This window comes from Rhipicephalus sanguineus, chromosome 1 (genome assembly GCF_013339695.2).
Source record: "Rhipicephalus sanguineus isolate Rsan-2018 chromosome 1, BIME_Rsan_1.4, whole genome shotgun sequence".
Taxonomy (NCBI): Eukaryota; Metazoa; Arthropoda; class Arachnida; order Ixodida; family Ixodidae; genus Rhipicephalus; species Rhipicephalus sanguineus.
This window is the reverse complement of record NC_051176.1, coordinates 223,129,154-223,151,715: the sequence shown is the minus strand read 5'-3', so window position 1 is coordinate 223,151,715 and position 22,562 is coordinate 223,129,154. Positions and strand designations below refer to the sequence as shown.

At 48.7% G+C, this 22,562-nt stretch overlaps 1 protein-coding gene across 8 annotated transcripts in view; it reads right to left on the bottom strand.

Moving 5' to 3' along the window:
* Positions 1-22,562, bottom strand: part of LOC119373048 (TOX high mobility group box family member 4-B) — a 453,672-nt gene that overhangs the window by 137,697 nt on the left and 293,413 nt on the right. For 2 of the 8 annotated variants that reach the window (XM_037643181.2, XM_037643182.2), the window contains exon 1: positions 14,973-15,325. The exons of the other annotated variants lie outside the window; for them this stretch is intronic. The gene's annotated coding sequence lies outside the window, so the exon portion shown is untranslated. Of the gene's footprint in view, positions 1-14,972; positions 15,326-22,562 lie in introns of those variants that run through there. 8 annotated transcript variants of the gene reach the window in all.

Sequence of the window (22,562 nt, the reverse complement as noted above, 5' to 3'; positions counted from 1 at the left end):
ATGCACGACTTTACTCCCAAGAGCTTTTACATAGCGAGATTTGCCATTTCGCGCTTTCCTAAGTCGTCTGCAGCGCTTCCACCGAGCCATATGGTACGCATCCTCTTTCTCTCCCCCCATAGACGGCGGGAGTAGAGAGCACTGCTCAGGGAGTAACGCGGTTGCTCGAGACATCGGTAGCCGCCGAGTCATCGCAGGGCCGCCACCGCGCTTATAACAGCAGACGGCCAAACGCGGTGTCGCCGGCGACGAGCATTGGAAACACGCTCCAACGAACAGCGCCGAAGTGACAAACCGGCGAATAAGCGAGAGGGAGAGAAATAAAAGAGACATAAACGGAGATCTGCGGGACATCTGTTGCTCACAGTGGCGACCCTCCACCGGCAGACAACCCTCCCGTCTTCCAAGCCTTCGAGCAGAGCCCGACAGGCGCACATTTTGTGGCTGCCGTCGTTTCTAATGCGCTCGCAACCGCTGCTGCAACCGGAGAGGTTCGGCGCTCCGGCAGCGAGCAGCATGGCGGCGGAGAGTATATACTTTGCAGAGAAGTGACGCGAGCGCGCATGGAAACGATCTTCTTTATGCTGGAGATCTCCGGCACGAGAAGGAGGAGGAAGGGGCTGCGAGAAAGAGCCACGATAAATAACCGTCGGAAACAAAGCCTGCCGTTCACTCGTCGCGGGAGGGGGAACAGGTTCGAGCATCGCGCGAGCGCCGGCTTCTACCCTGCACCGCTAAGAATAACATTACCATAAATTAGTAGCCGGCCCTCGCAGGCACTTGTCAGAAAACAAACGCCTAATGGCACGACAAATGAGACGGAATAAAGTAGGCGGGCGAAATGCGCTCGAACGGAGGACCGGCTGTGCGGGCGGCGGCCAAAAACAACAACACGGGCCAGACTGACAGGCCGACACACGTCGCGCAGTTGAACTACTCTCGGGGGCTGAGAGAAGAAAAAAATCCCACCTTATGGACGGGGATATACAAGACAAAGAAAAGCCTCTCCGCTCGTCGAAGAAGAAAAAAAAAATGTTGAAAGAAAGAGGGCCCGTTACTATTGCTTCGCTCAGTATACTCGTGTTCGCTTTATTCAGGCTTCTTTTTTCTTTGCCATCAGAAAACGTGGACTTACAACAGAAGCACAACGTTATAAATCATGTCTCAGAAGAACGTATACAGCAGGTTGCACTTTTTATTACCCGCGAGTGCCAGCCCTGTGCATTTCCTTACGCGACAAAGAACAAGATCCTTGATACAATTCTAACGAGGTGCTTGAGGCGCCAGAGTTATGCAACAGAGCGCCTCCGTGCAACTAAGCGCGAGAGTCTAGACACAAAGAAAACGGCGGCGGCGGTGTACAATAGCATTGACAATTGTTTCAACGTAGCCTGCGGCCGAGTTCCCATTTTCGGTTTGTTAGGTAGATTCGTGATAAAAGCATCGCCACCACATAACGAGAATTTTCTTGTTTTGTTTTAGTATTTTCGTTTTCAATAACAATAATTGCTGGGGTTTCACGTGCCAAAAGCTCGATATCTGCTGTCCTATGTGAATCGCTCAGCATTACACTGACTAGAGATAAGATAATTGTCACAATATGTTGATGTTCCGATGACAAAGGCGGCTGAGCGTTTTTAGGAGAGTGCAGCACTACTCGAAAGTGCCCTGTAAAGGAAAGCGTCCCCGTCCGACACTACTAAAACCCACCGCCGTGAATACCGGACTCCCCGCATATGCACCCATCGTTTGGTTCACAATGTGCGCTCAAGCCTTATTGTGCGTTTCTTCTTAGCTAAAAGTATTGAGAAGGTTCTCGATTTCAACGATTTCGGTTTCATCTGCTCCACAGCACCCTCACACAGCGGGCAGATTTTGCCACTGGCACGCGCCGCACCATGTGCAGCAGCTACCATGACAACGCTGAAAAACGTGAGCGCAGCGACTATGACACAACGCAAGGTCTATGGGCATGCATTCCCATCAGTGACACTACACGTAATTTCGGCGCTGCCAAACGGCAACTTCACACCGAACGCCCGCACCTCACCTAAAATCGAACACACAACATATTCAAACGCATGAACTGGCTCTAATCGTACTGCCTAGAGGGAGGTCAACCAGTTAGTCACGCATAAGTAGCAGTCGGCAATCTGCCGATGCAATTGTAAAAACCCACACTTTTTTTTTTTTCAGGGGGGTCGTTGTGAACGCTCGTAAGGTAATACGAATGCGTCATTGTCTTTCGCCCAATAATAGTCAAAACGATCTAGTGCGAATAATAATATACAGCTTGGTTCACTGCAACCAGTGCCGGGCTCGAAGGCCACACAGATGCAAGCCGTGATAGAGGCCTGGCGCAGAAATGAGCACACATCGAACAGGTCGGTATTGCACAGCTTTATAATGCACGGCACCGCAGCGACGCGGCGCGGCAACTGGAGACAGGCAAGATAAACAAACGAAGGAAGAGAGCGCCTTCTCCTCTCGAACGAGTCCCGCCCGTTTCGTTCGCGAGAATGCGCGTCCTCACCCGCCTCCACTACGGCACCCTCTCCCCTCATCTCAGCCTTCACGGCCGAAACCGGTCTTGCACGCCATTTTTCAAACAAAAGAAAAATGACGGCCCAAGAGGGGAGAGCCAAAAGGGCCCAATGACGCCTGTGAAAACAAATGCTAGCTCTTCAACCAGAAACGAAGAGAGGAAAGAGCACTGCGCGCGAGAAGGAGTGAAGGGAGGACGAGGTTAGGAGTAAACGTTTTGAGGTCACCTCGGAACATGCCTACGTCGGAGTGACAGGCAGAGCCTCGCTGCCTGCCAAGCCGAAGACAAACAGTCGTGCCGAACCGTAAACAAGGCCGAAGGCCTCAGGCGCACTCCCCCGCTTGTCCTCACGTCTTGGGCTCGCCCGATCGTGCCGCTTCCCCAAACGCCCGCGCGATAACCCTCCGAATGCGCCCCAACAGAAGAAAAAAAGGAACCGAACCCGACCCCTGCTACCGCGCGCGCACCCCGTTCCGTGATGCGGCCACAACTAGGGGCGCAGGCGTCCATTGAGTGTGCGTGCTACGACGACTAAGAAATGGCCGCGATGGTGCACCCGATCAGCCTTCTCAAAACGCGCACCGAAGTTGAAAATACCGTGTACAGTGTTCTATACCGTGCAAACGTGCAACAGTGGAGCCATGATGGGCGCGCGTGAAGCTCCAGATGAACGGTACCGAGCTACGGAGGTAGGGTGGCGGGAAATGTCTATGAAAGAAGCTACACGAGATCTCTCGAGGGTGAGCATGTCGATCGTCACAATGCAATTTCGGGCCCTAGTTGTTTCGTCATAGCACGCAGCTGTATTACACACATGAATTTCGCTCAGCAGAGCCAAACCCTCCTCTCAAAGATAGAAATCCGCATTAATTTATATATTTAATAAATATAGAGCAGTTAGAGGGGCGCATAAAGCCAACGTATTGAGATATGTGTACGGGAGCCCTTTTCACAGTTCTTACGGTATAAACTATTTCGTTCAGGCGCGGCGCAAAAGAACGAGAGTCCGTACAGCGAGTGACGTGCTGCGCAGCGTAACTGAGCTAACATGATGTGGCGCCCTCCAATAAACAGGTGCAGAAAAGAAACAAACCGATGAACAGACATTCGGAATAGCATTCACAGGCCGTGGACCGACGATCGATGGGGGCGTTGAACCTCGCGAATACGGCAGTGCCTCCCAGCAAGTATGAGTGAGTGAGATCTCGTTGCCCATGCATGGCAACGGGCATCGATAGACTACACGCATTATTTTGGCTATATGGTGACGTCAAAACTCGTTTCCTCCTTTCAAGGAGCATAGGCAGCGTAGTGCCTCCCTCTGTGGTATGGAAGTGGCCAGGCCTGCACCCTCTACATTGCCCTATACGGTGGTGTTTATTTGACACGTGTTCTCATATCGAATAATAATAGCAAAAATTGCACCAGAGAGCTCTTTGAAGTCCCCAAGGGTCACGAAGTATGCGTCTTCCAAGCTAGTCACCTTGGATGAACTGCGCTATAATAATGGAATATCAGTGTGTGTGTGTGTGTGTGTGTGTGTGTGTGTGTGTGTGTGTGTGTGTGTGTGTGTGTGTGTGTGTGTGTGCGCGCGTGCGTGCGTGCGTGCGTGCGTGCGTGGCACTTGCAAAAACCCAGAAACGGAAGAAGAAATACCCATATACCCATCAATTACCGAACGTTCTCTTGGCTCAAGGTGGACCCGTTTCCCTTCTTTCCCGAATATTGGTTAATTAACCTCTGGGATTTTACGTTCCAAAACCACGATATGAATATGAGGCACGCCGCAGTGAGGGTAGTGCGGATTAATTTTGACGACCAGCTGTTCTTTAACGCGCACCCAAATCTAAGTGCACGGGTGCTATTGCATTTCTCCCCCTTTGAAATGTGGCCGCCGTGGCCGGGAAACGAACCGCGACTCGAATCAGCCACCACGGCGGCGTTTCCGGAATTTTGCAACTGTGCGCTGTGAGTACACAAATGTGAGAAAAAGACTTCAAGAGAGCCCGGTATAGTACACTCCGAGTACAACGAGTGTACAAACATATGTGAGTGACACGATTGTATGAAATGCATAGAACAAAAGAACAATGACCCACGGTGGACGCTCGAAGCTCACTTCCCGAACTGCAGAAGCATTGGCGATTGAGGCTGTTGGCACATTTCACTATTGGTACTGAGAGCTCTAGACGACGAAGCAAGAATATACAATACATAGGCGCCTATGTATTTTATGTTATCTCGTTGTCGAGCGCGCAAGCGTGACATAGAGAGTGAGTGAGTGACGAAGGCTGCGAGTGGACTAGGATAATGAAACACAAGCCAGCGACACTTGGACACCACTATAAGTGGGGTACCTGCAAGCGCGAATGGGAGCGATCCGGAGCGTGATCGAGAGCGCCTATGTGTGTATAACTGCGGATGAGCGAGCATGCCGTACAATATCTTGGTGAGTTAGTATTACTTCTGTTTACTTACGACTGTATATTACCGCAAATGCGTCAAGTACACCGTAAAAAAAAAAAAGAAAGAGGGGGGGGGGGGGTATATATAAATCAGCGACCGCAGCCTGAAATGTCGTTTAACGTAAGTACAACTAAAGAAACATTGTTTCACTAAACACAAGAAAACCGCAACAAGTATTCCCTCGTCATGCCATAAAACAGGCAACGGTGAATCGGTTCGGTGCGGCATGTTATTCGACATGAATGCGGCATGATATTCGACATGAAACGTCCGTGAGCGAGGATGTATGTTTGGAAAGAAGATTGTGGTGGACGCAACGTAGCGAAAATGTCGGGTAAGCTGCGCTCCGAAAAAAAAAAAAAGGAACACTAGCTCCGCAGATGTCTGGCAAAAACAAATAAGGGTAGCTGGACGTTTTCTGTTCCATCTGACAACTGCTGTAGATCAGCTGCGCAAAGACTCCGCTTCTCGTTCGCTCCGCCGGTCAAATAATGTGCAAGATCCTCTGGCGCCGGCACCGATACGCAGGACACCATCGACCAACGTTTAGCATGCAAAACAGTGCGCTCTAGGCTGTTGGCCAATAACCATGTCCTGCTTGCGCGGCGGAAAACCTGAAAAGCGCGCTTTATATATAAATGGATGACGGAGGCTTTTCTGCTTCTTTTGCGTCACGGGCGCGACGTACAAGAAGCCGTAATATAACCAGTGTAACAAGACTGCTCGCTTTTAGATACGCGTCCGCAACAAGGAAAAAATGAAAGATGACGCAGGGTCCGCAGCTGGGTACACACCGCGACAAGAGGCAAAAAGAGAGGCGTACACAGGACACAAATGCGGAAGCAGCAACCGACCAATGCCGACATATGCTGCCGCCAGACACGCGAGGCCACGACGCCGCTGAATTGAGAGATGGTGGAAACTAAGGGCTGCCAAGAGGAGGCGCCACAATGAAAGCGCCATGGCATAAACAGTTGTCTGCTCAGTCACGAGACACACGAGGGGGCAGCAGCAGCACCCTTTGTGTTTCGCATGTGTGCATAAACTATAGCCAGTGGAAAACAATGCTTCGCCCGCAGGGATATTGCTGATTTAACGTGAAGAGCAGCCGGCCGGCTTTTCCATTCATGTATTCATGAAAGCGTGCCGGAAAAGGAAGCAGCACAAAGCGACTAACTGCTGTGCTGCACCACTCTCGGAAGCGGTCAGCGAGCTCATCCTTCAAGTGCACCGCGCGCCGAATCCAGATGCCGTCAAAAATCTATTCCGACAGACCAAACTGAAATTGCCGCTGCCACACAATGGCAAGTAGCGACAAAAAGAAGAAAAAGAAGGCAGAGCCAGCGGTGAGGAGCAAGTGGAACGCAGAGTGAAGGGCCAACCGAAAGCCGGTCCAAAACCTGGAGTGTCAATGATGGATCACCCGTGCGCGCCGCGGCCGCGTTTCTTGGACACAGCCGCTACAGTACTCCACTGAGTGCACACCTCTAAGTCTCTGACGGGAAGCAAATGGCAGCCACTTAAACACACACACACACACACACACACACACACACACACACACACACACACACACACACACACACACACACACACACACACACACACACACACACACACACACAAATACATCGCATGGGTATCCTAGGCAGTGTGATATCGAGCTACTATAGCGTTATTCAAATTATCCACGCAAATTCAGGAAATCAGCAACTTTGCGTTTACATCGCGAGCAACGAAATGTTGCCTCGAGGGTTGAAGCGCGCGTACTGCCCCACAGGCGCTCGCGAAGATGCTCAATCTATGGCACCAAGCGTAAGTAAGGTCTACGAAGGCAGACTAACGGTTCTCCCAAAACGCCGCTCCGTGCACCCGAAGTGGCGCGAGCCAAGACCAGGCACCTATGTAGCTACGATGCATAGTACTATGCCACTCTATTACCTTGAACAGCCCTCTACCAACTGCGCGTCACGCTAGCGACCTTACAACCCCAGCCGGCTGTCCTAATCTTTACGATACCACTTTAAACAATGTACACAATAAAGCACTTGCACCCTTAAAGTGATTTCAAGGAACCAAAACACCCTTTTGCCTCACCAGAATTTGCAAAAATGAGGGTGCAAGGGTGCTTTGCTTGCCTAAATAGCCTTTACGTTTGCGTAACGGTTAATGCTTTACTAAAACACCCTTTAGGAGGTAAAGGTGTTATAGGTTATCAAAACACCAGCGACCCACACATACGACAGGAGTGCCATTTGACAATCGGAACTGGCTAACTTATAAAGCGTTGAATATTAGGCGGGTTCAGAATAACAGATCTGTTTTTTAGCGCTATCTACAAGCGCACACATACGTGTTTATTGTTTATTTATGCAGCAAAACAGGAATGTCCCCACCAGCACTGGACGGCGGCTCAAGATACTACGGCTATATATACCACATGGTCAGTATATGGTTGTGTAGCCCGAGCGCTTTGCCCAATTGGTGCTTATGTTATATATCTTTCTGTGTGCGGTTAATTTGGTGTGTATGTGAGGTATTGCATCCTTTCATGCTGACGCAACTGGATTTTCCTTGACTGGTAGCGTTTAGCTTTCTGTTTTTCAGAAATAAGGGTGTTTAGAGGATTGGCACCCCCCCTCTCCCCGCGAGTTATGGGTGTTTTGATGCGTGAAAACACCTTTCCCCTGGGGTGTAAGGGTGTTATAACCACGGTAAAACCCCCTTAAGGGTGTAAAGTGGTTTACTGTGACGCTACGCAAATGGCTGCATTTCTGGTTAACCCTTTCGGTGTTTAGTTTTCTGCCGTCTCTATATAGACTTGTCGGATAACATGTGCTGATTAAAAATAACTGAAAACCACGTTCTTGATCATGGAAATGAAAATGAGAGCCAAGCTGCACTTCAGAACGCATTACGGTGAATACATTACCATACATTATTATTTTTACGCATCTGAAGCTTTCAGTATCCGCACCAGAAGGGGCTTTAAGCCAATGCAGCAGAAGCAGGAAACTTCAGAGAATAGCGCTTGTTGAACACGAGCTCGTATCACCGGTTATTACGAAAGGCAAGGAAGGCAACTTGCCGGCATGCATGGGCATGGAATGCATGGCCATGCATTGTCCACGTGATCAAGATAGCCCAAAACAATGCATGCGGATTCGCAGCCAAGTATTCGGATAATTTAGTCTCTCCAAGAGGTCAACAGCTACAAAAATTTCTGAATGCGTAAGAAAGCCGTGTTTCAGACAGTGTGGACACGGAGAAATATCAGTACAAAATTCAGGGCTAGCATGAAAATTCAGCAAAAATACGCTTTCGATTGCGGAACTTCTCTAGTACCACTTGTTGGAAAGGAAGCAGAACGCGGCAGGCCCGTAGCCAGGAATTTTTTTCGGGGGGGGGGGGGGGGGGCACTTGCTGAAAGGCTTGAGTATTTGAGAAAAACGCCTATTTTCATTGTTTATTTTCGGTAAAACACCATGTATCATAAAAATGTCGGGGGGGGGGGGGGCGCCCCCACCCCCCTGGCTACGGGCCTGGAACATGGTGCATATCAGCGCCGCGCCCAGGCTTCGCCTCCGAGATCGGTCGGCGCGCTGAAGTTTTCGGAGGCCCCTTTTTGGATTCTACATCATATCCGCTAGCCACCAGGCATCCATGTCATCTACTAAGGTGCTATTTCAGGGCTCTCAATTATGATGACGATAATAATAATCCCGCACCCTGGCCAAGGATGAGACGGTAGTAAACTAACTTGCAATAATATATTTGACGCACAGTTAAATTATCTACTAAACACACTAAAATCTGAAGCAAGGGCCCCGAACCGAGTTCTTTCGCCAACGCATAATTTCGTCATGCGCATAAACGCAGCAGCGACCATGCTGTAGTGTCAGCGAGGCTCGGTGCGGCAGCATATGCAGGAACACTTGGCGGGAGCTGCCATTCATAGTACCGCCGTTAGTTATCAGATAACCGTAGAAAGGTCGTTATCTTTCCTTGATAACCGTACCTCCAAGCCTCGTATCACATGATATGACTTCTGCGATGTTTCTGACATCGGAAAAGCGTTCTGTAAAGAGGCGACATAAGTGGAACGCTGTAGTGTCGTACAAACCCGAAGAGAGCGTAAATGCGGACGCTCCATCGATATGGCATCAAGACTGCTTTCGGCAGTGATCATGTAGTGACTACAACGTGAAAAGATATCGCCGAATGTGGAGAAATGATCTTTTTTTTTGTAGAAATAATTCGAAACTTACAAGCACAGTGCAGGACGCTCATACCACCACCACCATCATCATCATCATCAGCCTGTCTACGCCCACTGCAGGGCAAAGGCCTGTCCCATGTTCCGTCAATCAACCCGGTCCTGTGCTTTCTGCTACCACGTTATACCTACAAACTTCTTAATCTCATCTACCCACCTAATTTTCTGTCTCCCCCTCACGCGTTTGCCATCTCTTGGAATCCAGTCAGTTACCCTTACTGACCACCGGTTATCCTGCCGACGTGCTACGTGCCCGGCCCATATCCATTTCTTCTTCTTGATTTCAACTATGATATACTTAACCCCCCGTTTGTTCCCTGGCCCACTCTGCTCTCTTCCTGTCTCTTAAGGTTACACCTATCATTTTCCTTTCCATCGCTCGCTGCGTCGTCCTCAATTTAAGTTGAACCCTCTTTGTAAGTCTCCAGGTTTCTGCTCCGTAGGTAAGTACCGGTAAGATGCTCATACACTGAGTGACAAAGCAAAGGCGGCGAACAGCAGTAAGCCAGGATTTGAAAAAGCAAAAAAAAAAAGGGGGGGGGGCATGTATGTGTATATGAGGGAGGCGAAAAATCAATGTCCACTAGTCTTACACCCCCTACTTTCCACCTCGTCCGATTTTTATACACATATAGGGGACGTTATGCACTTTTGTCTCACAAAATGATAACAATAAAACAAAAACAAAAAACGTCGTCCTTGAGTGAGCCTCCAGTATTTCTCACAGCAGGCGCCGCACTTGGCATGGCAAAGTCAGTTTGCAATGCGCGAAGCGAATAAAACTCCTCGCAACGAAAACGCAGTACGCGTTACAAAAAAGAATCCTTCACTGCAGTCTAGCTCCGCCAAGCTATACGTCGTTCTCTGGTTAAACGAGGCTTCACAAGATGTCGCCACCCCGCAACTCGTCTAGGCAAGACGGATTACGAAACGATCAGAGTCGTAAAACGGTTGTCTGCGCTGTGCTTACAAGCTATGCGCCATGTCGGTGCGCGGTAAGGCATGCGTCAGTGCTTTTGCTAAGGGTTGCCTTTACAATGGCAGACCCCGAGGTAAAAGGATGTAAATATCGCTGCTTTTCTTGTAGCGCGCGGAGGCTTAGGAATTCCGAGCAACTGTCTATATACTGCAGAGTTAGAACAGAAATAACGGGCATGCGCACAGGTTGAACGAGGTAAGCCGGTTTGTTGATAAAAAAGGCTTTTGAATAATCTGGCTGGCAGCCAACGCGTCAATGAAACAAAAAATATGCTAGGAGGCCCGCTTCGATTTAGGCGGGTTTTCCTGAACACGCACGGTGTTCGTTGTCTACGCGGTGCACATAACGGTCACGTTTCGGTCCAAAATTACAGCCGGACAGCTGCGACGTAAGAACAGAATCTATGAGAAGAATTCCGCTGTATACCTTAAAGCCGCTAGTCAAGAACGGGGTGTTTGAATAAATGCAGTATAAGAGTTTTCAAGTTATTGTAGCCAGTAGCATTCTAAGTTACTATTACGTTTTTATTTCATTTTATTGCATTATGAGATCCACCCGCCCATTCCGGGTCACTATGACAAATGTAAGGCAGAGTAGAGTCGCGCTGCTAAGCTCGAGGGCGTGGGTTCGATTCCTGGCCACGGAAGCCGAATTTCGATGGGGGGCGAAATGCAAAGAACACTCGTGTGCTTAGATTTTAGGTGCACGTTGAAGAACCCCTGGTGGTCGAAATCAGTCTGGAGTAGCCCCCCAACGGTGTGCCTCACATCACACTGTGGTTTTGGCACGTAAAACTTCAGCACTGCATTCGACAGTTTTAGATGGTGGTACGCAGAAGCTCTGCGGACGCAGGCTGGCAGCTATTTCCAATGGCAGCCTGCGTCCCGAGAGCTGCTGCGGACGCCCCACTTAAACTGCCTATTATTATTATGTAACGCACCGTCTTTCATGAACACGAACCTTCTTGCTAAAACACAAGCTGCGCAGTGGCCTTTATTTACACCGACCCCGTGTGATGTTCTATATAAGCTAGATGTCGGCGGAATGCGATTCAACCCCGAGCTGGTGAGAACGGCAACATAACGCCATTTTCCTAACTAAGATTCCACAGCGACAACAGATGACGCGCTGACACGTCCATGTAGGCTCCGGCGGGCCAGGGCCGTTCGTGGGCAAGAATTCTCCTTTTATTGCAGCCAGAACAGCACGAAAGGAATGTAAAAGTACGTCGTTTATGATGAATGAAGGCTGACTGAGTTGCACAACACAAAGTCGCGATCAGGTTGGGCGCAGCAAGGCATGTGCTAAAGAGATGGCGCGGATGACAAAAGGTGCCGCCTCAAGGCAAGCCACCTGGAGGGGGCTGCACAAACGAGAACTTGTAGGCACGCCCTACTTTTGCGCGGCCTTTGTTCCTTCGGGGGAACAATGACGGACGCAATGGCACAGAAACTGGACCAGGCCACAGCGTCGAGCGAGGAAGGAAAGGACAATCCATCCGCCCGTCTTTTGTTTCAGCGTGCCCGACGACGGTTCGGAGGCCTCGGCCAGTTACGCGGGGTTTTCACCGGCCAAAAAGTCGACAGCCGCCACTGCCGTCAACCCCGTTCGCTGTCACTTTTCGCGCCGACAAGTTGCAGCATGTTGCGGTCGTGACTTCTGCGGCTGCAGTAGACGGCCGAACAAACTCCTTTCGATAGGCAAAACATGCATGCGCAGTGCTTCCCGTCGGTGATGGCCAGAAATCACCGACGCCCATCCAAAGGAGCTTCTTCTGTTGACTAACGTAGTCTTCTGCAGCGAGTGCATGTGGGCAACCCTCATGCTACATACAGTGTTGTTTACGGACAATACAGCTGCCTGTTTTCGTTCCTGCCTTTCTCTCGCTCTCTAATATATTTTAAAGCTTACGCACAAATCCTATCGATTTCCAAACACGCGCGATGGCCGGCTGTCCACATTACTATTACACCGTTACCTGCGACGACAAGGGAAAAAGTCTAGGGCTGGGTGCGTTTGGCTACAAAAAGCAACACGATCAAAAGGAAGCAAGACTTGTGCGCACGCCCCTAATAACTTGAGCTAGAATACTTGGAACGCCAATACACAGCAACATAAAACAACATTCGCTGGGCCCCCATACACTTTCCGCGTATAGGATACAAGGAAGTCCCCTGTTTTCGCAAAGCAGCGAACACGTCCCTGTGCAGTTACAAGGAAACAGTATAAGTAACCAGTCGACTCTGGCTCCCTCTATTCGAGTATCCTGCTATTATTTAAACAAAGCGGTTCCTCTCGGCCTCCTTTGAGCAGATCTGGTGGAGACGCGAGCACTAGGTGCCAAATTGGTTGCTTTAGTCTAAGTAGAGAGGGAAGGCAAGGTAGAAGACACACAAGCGAATAAGCTAGTTGACATGAGGGAGTGTCCGCTTGCGTTCTACAGTAAACCGGTTGGCGTACGCTAAAGCACTTGCCACTAAGAGCTGACATTCACAATATCAGAAGTTCTCGTTTGCAACATTTCGTAAAGTGCCTTTCTTGCAGTGTACAGATCACTGCGGCAGCGAGAACTAGCTTTGTGGCTGTTGACAGGAACAATATGCTCGTAGGGCCGAGAAGGGTGTTGATGTTAAAGATTACAACGTGGCAGTCCAAGTGCAGGCACAAATGGCCATAGAAAAGACAGCGCACGCACACAAGGCGTTTACTGACGTGGCAAGGAATGTTTGTGTTTCATGCAAACGAAAAGATCAAATACCATGCAAATGATGCGCGAAAAATATGCTGTGACTTCTTGAGAATAATGTGCGATTGAGCACACGCTAGCGCGGTCGGTCTGTTGACTGCAAGAAAAGCACTAAATACGCGCTCGAACTCGATGCATGTCGGCGAACGTGTCATATGAAAGTCGTGGTAGTTGGTCTTGGCAACTGGTAAGTGTAGCACAAAAGCAATTTTTTGACAATGGAAGAAAGTACACGTTATAGTTCACTGTGCGTGTCTGGATGTTCTGCTCATCCCTTGCCAAAACTGCATTGCGGTTAATGAGTCACAGTAAAGGCGTTGGCGAAAAATTACTACAGAAAGCTGCAAATTAAGTCGAAAACAGATTTTAGCATGCAAGGCATTCAGAAACAGGACGAAGGGCGGTGTTTCTCTAGCATATATGGAAATGACATGGCAAGAAGTCGGAAACGGATGTCATCCGATGTAACGTCACGCTAATGGCCGACGTGTCGTCCCTAGAAAGAGACCTACCTCGCTCGAGGAATATAATAAAGCCTGCCTGTCTCTCAAATGGTGGGAAAGAACGCGGAGCTTTCCAGCAACCGGTTTCACCCGATGAAGTTAACGGGCCTCGGTGTCTAGCGACGTCACCGACTGCGTTGCGCCAATGGGACACTTCGTCTATCGACGCCGCTCACGACCGGCAGTCTCGTCGGCTACGCGGAACGGCCGAAAAGGAAATATGACACGCGCAGCAATTACACTAAGACTGTGAAGCATCAGAGTTCCGACAATTACTCGCTTTTTGGCGTAGGAAACATCACACCTACAAATAAATGACACATGTTTCATCCGATTGCTTATTTTACAGCTTTGAAACAAGGAAGACACTCCAAGTTTTAAAAAAAAAATTGTCTACCAATTGAGGAACACTGACAGACAAAACCACGTGGACGGCGTTTCGAGTCCTGCAAACGTACATACTCGACTCCTCAAGAAACCTCCAGCCACGGCCGCAGTATGAACTAAAAGAACGGCGCACATACATCAAAGAAACAAACGTACACGGCTAACAAGAAGCGTTTGGAAAAGAGAATTCGGTCAAGATGTCAGTGGTTGAAGCCCCGCTAGCAGGTTTTCCCGATCCGGAGGGAGGAAGGGAGAGAGAGAAGGAAAAACGAGAGAAGAGAAACAATGTTAGTAAACTCTATTGAGGTCACCAGTTTCATCAAAGTGTGTCAAATGCGCCGAGGCACCGCCAGTCGTTTTGCCCTCACGCGGCATCAGCATACCCGATGCGCGCGAACATCTGCACTCCTCAGGTGAAATATTGCTTAGTGACGTAGAAATCGCTAATAACCGAAATGCACCGCGAATACTGTTAACATTTTTTTGCTTAGCATGCCACGAGCACTGAAAGAGTTACGGTAAATTCGCGATAACGAATATAAGCGGAGAATAAATGAGAAACGCTGTAGGCCAAGTGCACGCGAAGTGGCTGCGCGTAACGATTGCAAAACGCGATGAAAAATCCCGAGCGATGACTGCGGCGGCACGAGTACGACGAAGTGCCGTCAAAACTTTACAGCGAGCGCCTAGCATAAGTAGGTGTGCGAGGTCATGCATGCTTATACATTTCCAAAGCCAGAAAACACAGCGTTCGACACGCGGTATCGCAAGCGTTACAGCGTGTCGCACAGCATTTAGGCTACGAGACCCGCACTGCCTCGAGTCCCGTCAACGGCCGAGTTCAGTAGAGGCGCACGTTTATCGCTAGTCATTAGCGAAACCGCGAGAACGCCGGCGAAAGCGGACCCGCATGACTAATACACATGCCATCATAAACGAGACTGTTCGAGATAAACCAAGCCGACTACACGTATATGCGCAGTAGAGCGAAGCTCGCTACACACACACACACACACACGACACACACACACACGCCATTCGATACCAGAGTTGAGCGAGATGCTTCTTACCGTGCAGCGATCAGTCACCAAGGGCTAGCCACAAATCCAAGTTGGTGACCCCTGCAGCAAGGGTAGGTGGTACAACACGACGACGAAGAGAGCGCGTCGGTTCCGATGAAAAAGCTAAGTGCGGCTCCAACGAGCACGCGGGGGAATAAGCACGCAAGTGGGTGTCACTGTCTGCGGTGTCTCATCCCGAGTCATGCACAGTCGTTGGAGTCATGGATATCACAGTTTGCCGAAATGCAGATCCACAGCGGCGCCCGCTTGTCAAATTGGACGCCAATCCGGTGCGTGCAAACGGCGCGGCGCAAGAGCGGAGAAGCGGAGTAACAGACGACCGCTTCGGCAACTCGGCCGAGGAGAAATAAGCGAGGGAGGGCGGCAGATTGTCAAAAAGGAGAAAGAGCACGAAGAGGGAGGAGGAGGAGCGGCAAAAAGAAACAAAAACCTTCTCGTCCGAGCCTGTTCTCCTCCTTCTCCGAAGGGAGAGAACGGGACCGGTCCATTCCCACCTGCTGGGGGGAGGCCGCCGCTCACCGGGAGGCGAGCGGAACAGAAGGGAGATTGACCTTAAACTCCGTTTTAGCGGCGGCAGAGAGAGAGAGAGCACCGATGACGGAGGGCGGAGGCACACGAAAAATACGTACATAAATTGTTTAAAAGATACAATATCGCGGCCTGTGCCCGGCTCGAAATATCTGCGCGCATAACTATTTGACGAAAGAGCGAGGACACAAAGGCGAGGGGGAAGACGAATAACAGGGGCCCGAGGCCGCGCGCAGCAATGAAACGGGAAAGGGCGAGAGCGGGAAATAGAAGTAGTTTTCCACTTTATGTCGCTGCGCCTCTTTGTGCGCTTTGTGAAACCGTTTGTCGTTTCTATTTATCTGAGTTAGAGTATTCCGACATTCGCAGAAGGGCTTTCATTACGAATCCGTATATCAAAATGTTGTTTTCTCCGAATGTCTCGCAATCAATATGAGCGCAAGATGCCGTTCAGTTTTTTTTGTGCTTGTTGTTTCCGTCCGACTTGTTATTTCTCTGTTCCCCGCGTCTCTGCAGCGGACGCTCTTGCGCATATCGAACGACGCGCACTGGTATCGCGCTGCATGACTATGTCAATACCAATTTTTCTCGTTCTGAGGAAAGAGCGCGCATGACGCCATGCACTGTCAATGCATGTGCGTGCGCAGTGGTTACACCGATTTCCAGTGTTCGGGCAAGGGCGAGCACCAAAGCCAATATTACTTGGTGAGGCACTTCAGCGCCATGATATCGACTGGAAATCGCTGCAACGTCAAATGCACCTACGCTCGGCCGACGTCCCCATAAGAAGTGCATGGCGTGCGCTCCTTCGTTGTACATGGCTTGTTCAGCGCTCTATACTGGACAGGCAAATCACCATTTAACACTTGCTCCATTTCCACCTCTTTGTCAACAAACGGAAGTAAATTACGTTGTTCAAATAAATAATTAATCGCTTTGCTTCTCAACTCTTCGAGACTGAGGACATGCGTTTACATGAGGCACTTAAAGCATTACCGACTGTCCCCATTCGCGACTTGATTGATTCTCAGCACAGCGAATATGCTTACCAAGTTCAGGCACAACGAAGACGGTTTAGCGTGGATTTTGCTGATGCTTGGAAAGCATATTTAAAAGGCATTCCTCTAAGACAAACAGTTACGTGAATTCGAGCGAAGCACATTTTCTTTGAAAGCGTACACTTTGTGGAGATGCGCTCTCAATTCCCACAACTCAGAAGAAAGATTAAGTCAGACTGGCAAGTTTCAGAGCATAGAGTGGTCGGTCAGACTCCACGCAACCTGAGGTCAGGGCACAAACGACTCAAAGCCGGAATGTACTTGACGATGCCACATTAAAGAAAGGAAAAGAAATCCCCCATCAGCTGATTATGAGGCTACGGATATCGGCAGCCAGCGCCTGAAGACCAGTCATTTCTGAGGCAATAAACAATTGAGGGTAAAACTGTGTTTTAAAATAAGCGAAGGGTAAACATAAAGACCGTCGGTAATTTCTCGGGACAGAAAGGGCCTCAAAAGTACAGTACAGTCCGTTATGCCATAATGACGTCAGCAACGCGCACGATTTAGACGCGATCTTTAAGAATTGAAAAGCTTTATCATTATTTGTAAACATATTAGTAATTCCATTCCGCCGAAAACAACGAACAATTTAAAAAAAAATACTACAGTATACATAAGCATGTTTAGTTCCTTCAACACAGAATTTCGGATGCGCCGCGGTTGCTCTTAATGGCGGGGTCCTGCTGCGGTGGCGGGATCGATGCTAACCGCGGTGCTGCACTACATGCGGGGTGATGTGCAATACTGTAAACCACTTTGTACCTCTAAAGCGGTTTCAAGCATAGAGTTTCCTACAATACTTACTAGAGGGAACTCTGGCGCTAGTGTCTATGGGAGCTGCAACGCATGACGCTTCAGCCAGCATGGGAATGATGGGTAGTACACAAATTTGTCTAAACTTCGTTCTTTCGGCTCCGTTTGGCTGCACGTCGCCTGCATCCGCTTTGTCGCAAGACAAAGTTCAGGAAAAGTCAGCAGTTCCACTTCACCACTTTAACTTTTTTAGGCTCACCAAATGAAACCTGGTCACGAAGTTCACAACGGTCTATTCTTTTATCCGAAACGAACGCCAAAACACAGCAATAAACAAAGCCACAAGTACGTTTGAAGCCGCAAACACGAAGACTAGAAAAATTTGTGTACTAACCATCATTCCCATGGTAGCTGAACGATCGCAGCGCCAGAGTCCCCTCTAGTTAATTTTAGGAAACTCTATGGTTTCAAGCACCCAAAACACTATTTTGCGAAATATGAACGCGCAAAAATGGGAGTGTAAGGCTGTCTTGGTTACCCAAATAGCCTTTTGGTTTGCGTAAGGGTAAATGTTTTGCCGAAAACATCCTTTAGGAGCTAAAGGTGTTGAGTTGTCGAAACACCTGTGGTCCATAGTGTGAGCTGATAATTGCGATCCGCTAATTGAAATTGTGTTGAATATTAGGCACGTTCAGATTAACAGATCTCTGTGCTATAGGGCTACCTACTAGTACAGCATACATTTACGCGCATTCTGTGAATGCTTATTGTTTAATCATGCAGAACAGGAATATTCCCACCGGTACTCATTGGCAAGTCAAGATATCAGGGCTATATAGTTTGTCGGTGTATGACATGTGTGGCGCGAGCTGACTGTCTATGTGGTGTTTTACTTTGCTATGTTGCTTTGCTATGTGTGTGTGTGTGTGTGTGTGTGTGTGTGTGTGTGTGTGTGTGTGTGTGTGTGTGTGTGTGTGTGTGTGTGTGTGTGTGTGTGTGTGTGTGTGTGTGTGCGACATTCTATCCTTCGATGCGGAAGTAACTGGACGTTCCATGACTAATATAGCATTTGTTTTCCAGTGATAATGGTGTTAGGCGATTGGAAACCCCACTTGATATGGGTGCATCGGTTCATGAAAATTTCTTTTTACAGCAAAGCTGTACATAACTAAGCCAATCGTAAATCCATGAACGGTGACCCTTTGAACAGAAGGAAACCCTAGCAGGCATGTGCCACAGAAACTGGCTAAACCCCACTACTAAAAAAGCAAATTAATTAATTAACAATAAACAAGCCAATAATACAAATAAATAAATGGCTAGAAAAAGTAACTAAATAAATAAATTAACAAATGAATGAATGAATGAATGAATGAATGAATGAATGAATGAATGAATGAACTGCGCGTGCACTTCTGGCCCACGCAAAGTGAGGTGGAAGTACTTTAAAGTGTTATACGTTAAATTAAAAAGGGTCTGTGTGACTTTTGTGCCGCGTGTGCTACACAGCCACGCTGATGAATTTTGGGTGAATTTGATGTATTTTTTTCTAGGCTGCAAGGGTGTTCAGTTATAGACATGGTAAAACCCCCTTAAGGTTGTAAAGTGGTTTTGTGTGAATGACGTCAAGCTCGCGCCCCACCCAACTTCCTCCGTTAAAAACGTCTGGATCCACGTTCGACTGAACCTATATTCATGAGGCATGGGAGAGAAATATGCCTTTCACGAAAATTACTGTTCGCTCCACGTATACAAATTTCTGGTCAGGGATAGCTGCCAGTCTTTACTGGCGCTACTGCTGTTCGTATTTCATCATCACCGCCTCACTTCAAAATAAAAAGAAAGAAAAAACTGAAAGAGAACGCGGGCGCCGCTGTCGCTCAGTCGCACCTGCCACAAAAATCGCGAAGGAGAAAATACTAACAAAACTAACCAGGGGGAGTGCTTAAAACGAGGCAGCCCGGCCCTTCTGCATTGACGCCGGCTGAAACTCAGCGGCGCCGACGAAGTCAAACGCGTGCGCAGGTGCGGGCACCGTCGCCAGCCGCGGGAGCGCACGCGTGTTCACGGTGCGCAAGTGTTCGACGAAACTAACGGACGTTCGCGCGGCTGCAAGTAGGCCGTTCGCGCGCCTGACGCGTGTTGAAACTATGTAAACGTTTATTCTCGGCTCTAGTCTCGTAAAGGGGACAAGAACGCGCGCAAATACGAAAACACGTGCAGCAGGCGGCAAGCGGGCTGTCGATGCAACGGCTCTCGCTCGGCGTCTACAGCGACATGCCCAACGAGGTCAAGAACACCGATAGCGACGGCATGGAACCAAAACTCTTCGCTGTAGGAAGAGTGGGTGAAACGAAATATATACAATAACATCGAAAGAGGAGGAGCGACGTGCCACTTCCCCGAGGCGGTACATTAATAAGGCATTCTCTCCTCGCGCGACTCTTCTGAAGCATCGCTGCGACGGCCGGCTTCCTGGTCTCGTCAACATGAGGGCGACACAGGAAAGATTGTTTAGAGCACGGTACGCGCCCTCGCACAGCGAAGCCTGTGTCTCATACAGGTGTGATGCAACGAGACTCGTCGGGGGCAAGAAACGGGTGTGGAGTCACGTGACGGTGGATCTCCGGTGTAATACATATCCGCGAACGAGTTTAAAAACTTAATGTTGCAACAGCCGGACGAACAATCGAGACCACTTCAAATGTGGTTTCTACATTAACGCGCTCGTACTTTTGTTTGGGGAAGCGGGCGCACATGCTGTAAGCAGCAGGTACGCACTGCGCTGTGCGCCACAAGCAATTTTTTTAAAGAATAGTATAGAAAAAAATCCGCCAGCACAAATGTACACTGCAGTCGACGTCGATGAGATTAGCATTCAAGCAATGTAGGCGCACACCAAACTGCCAACGCCCAAGCGCTTCGTGTATGAGTCGTGTATACTGCAACCGGGCTCCTCACTCGAGCTATCCTTTGCCCGCACAATGTCATTAGGAAAGGAGAAACATCTGGTTAAGCAGCTGGCGCCTTTTCGTTTTGCTTTAGAAACATCTGGCGTCTTTTCGTTTTGCTTTTAGAAAACATCTGGCGTCTTTCGTTGGTTTATTTCATCAATCAACGGCCTTTTGAACAAAATTTTTGTTGTTTAATCACGCACAGGAGAAATCTCACCAGGCACTACCTTGGAGGTAAACAATGGCTGCTAATGGGAATGAGAGACAGAAGAAATCGGCTTTTTGCTAACACTTACACTTCTACTTCTACTAACGTTTCCTGCTGGAACATGCCAATGGCTGCTAATGGGGAATGAGAGACAGAAGAATTCGGCTTTTAGTTAATGCGTACGCTGCGAATTTTTTATTGTTCAATAACGCACAGGAGAAATCTCCCACCGGCACCACCTTGGAGGTCAAGATCTGATAGCGTTAAGACTAGTTACGCACTACGACGGGGACGAACGGGTGCCGCTTTAAGGAGCTTCGCCACTAAAATGTCTGAGCATGCATTTCGATCGGACGTCGTAGTAGGCAGTACTGTAACATGACAACGAAATTGTTGAGTGCATCGCAAAGCATAGTTGAGAAGATTGCGTGGTCCGTGGCGAACTACTGCAGCAAATGAGTTCAGATTCGAACAAAAAAAGAATGAAAAGAGAAAATCAACGAAGTCTGCCAATTTTCTATCTGCAAAACCCACTATAGCCAAATCGTGACTCAGGACGGAACGCTCAGTTTACAGAAGTAAAAATACCATAGAACGTGACACAACACAAAGCATCCGCTATCGCAGATGCGACGGTTGATGTAAACAACTCTCTAAAATATAGGAAGAAAACATCAGACGCATATATCATTCAGAAAGTTCCAAACCTAACTCACTAGAGCATAACTGGCATAAATATACAGAAAGACCAGACCTGCCGGCTGCAGCTGCTGCTTCAACAATGATGGCAAGGACAAAAAAAAAAAGAAAAGGTATCTGGCAAACACAAGCAGCAATGAGTTTCTGTTCTTTCAGCGTGGCATCCGTGAACGACGCAAGAGAAGCGAAAACGGAAAAAGAAGGCGAATCATTGCTGTAACATATAGGTCAAACAAACATGCAAATAATTCTTAGAAGGACGCAGATCTTAGAATATACACTTTATAGTGGCTATAGAAACCTTTCCAGGTAACATACTTTAAATCACCGCTGTCCCACGAGGTCTTACACGAACCATAAATGCAAAAGAACCGTGTTCGACGAGGCGACGGTGCTTGCTGTAACTCCTGAACACCTCTGAACTTTTGCGAACACACGCAATAAGAAACACAAAAGCAAAACACCGCCATGGTAGCTTAGCACGTAGGGTGTCGCGTTGCTAAGCTCGAGGGCGCGGGTTCGATTCCCCGCCAAAGCGGCCGCATTTCGATGCGGCGAAATGCAAAGAACACCCGTGCACTTAGACTTAGGTGCACGTTAGAGAACCCCAGGTGGTCGAAATTTAATGTGGAGTCCCTCGCTACGGCGCGCCTCATAATCATATGGTGGTTTTGTCACGTAAAACCCCAGCAGTTATTATTATGCAAAAGCAAAACAAAAAGCTCACTGCCATAACTACCACTTCTCTCTTTTCTTTATCCTCCCTCTGCACAACAGTACACAGGCAGTTCGGCTAAAAGTCACGCGGCATCAGAGAGCATTCATCAATAACGGTTAAAATAAATAAAGGATACGCTACCCATAACCATGAAATACAAAAAGAAACTACAACAAAAAATGACAACTACGGCGATGTCGGAAACAACACTTACGATTCTATTTTCAGCTTTCATTGTACTAGCCAGCTACTTCTGGCACGAAAATTTCGCACCCCTGCAGAGTCGCACTTCGCCCTGAACAGCCATGGCGCGTATGTACACAACGTTACAACGAAAAACAACAACAACAAAAAAAAAACTTACCCCAATTCCACCCGGTGTGAAATCTGCAAAAAAAGCGGAGCCGCGGTTCTTCTGTGTGTTCCTTGCGATTTTCTGTGATTTTGTGCGGGCGTCTGTGATTACGCTATTTGCAGAGTAGAGATGTACAGGAAAGGACGTGCGGCAGCCCCTGCCACACTCGCCCCTGCTACAATGACTTAGGGCCCTATGCACGCTCGAGCGGCCCTTCACCGTTTCACGGTGCGGCTACAGCTCCGTCCGCCACCGAGCAGTTACGCCATGTATGGGTGTATCTGGGAACCGGAGCGTGACAT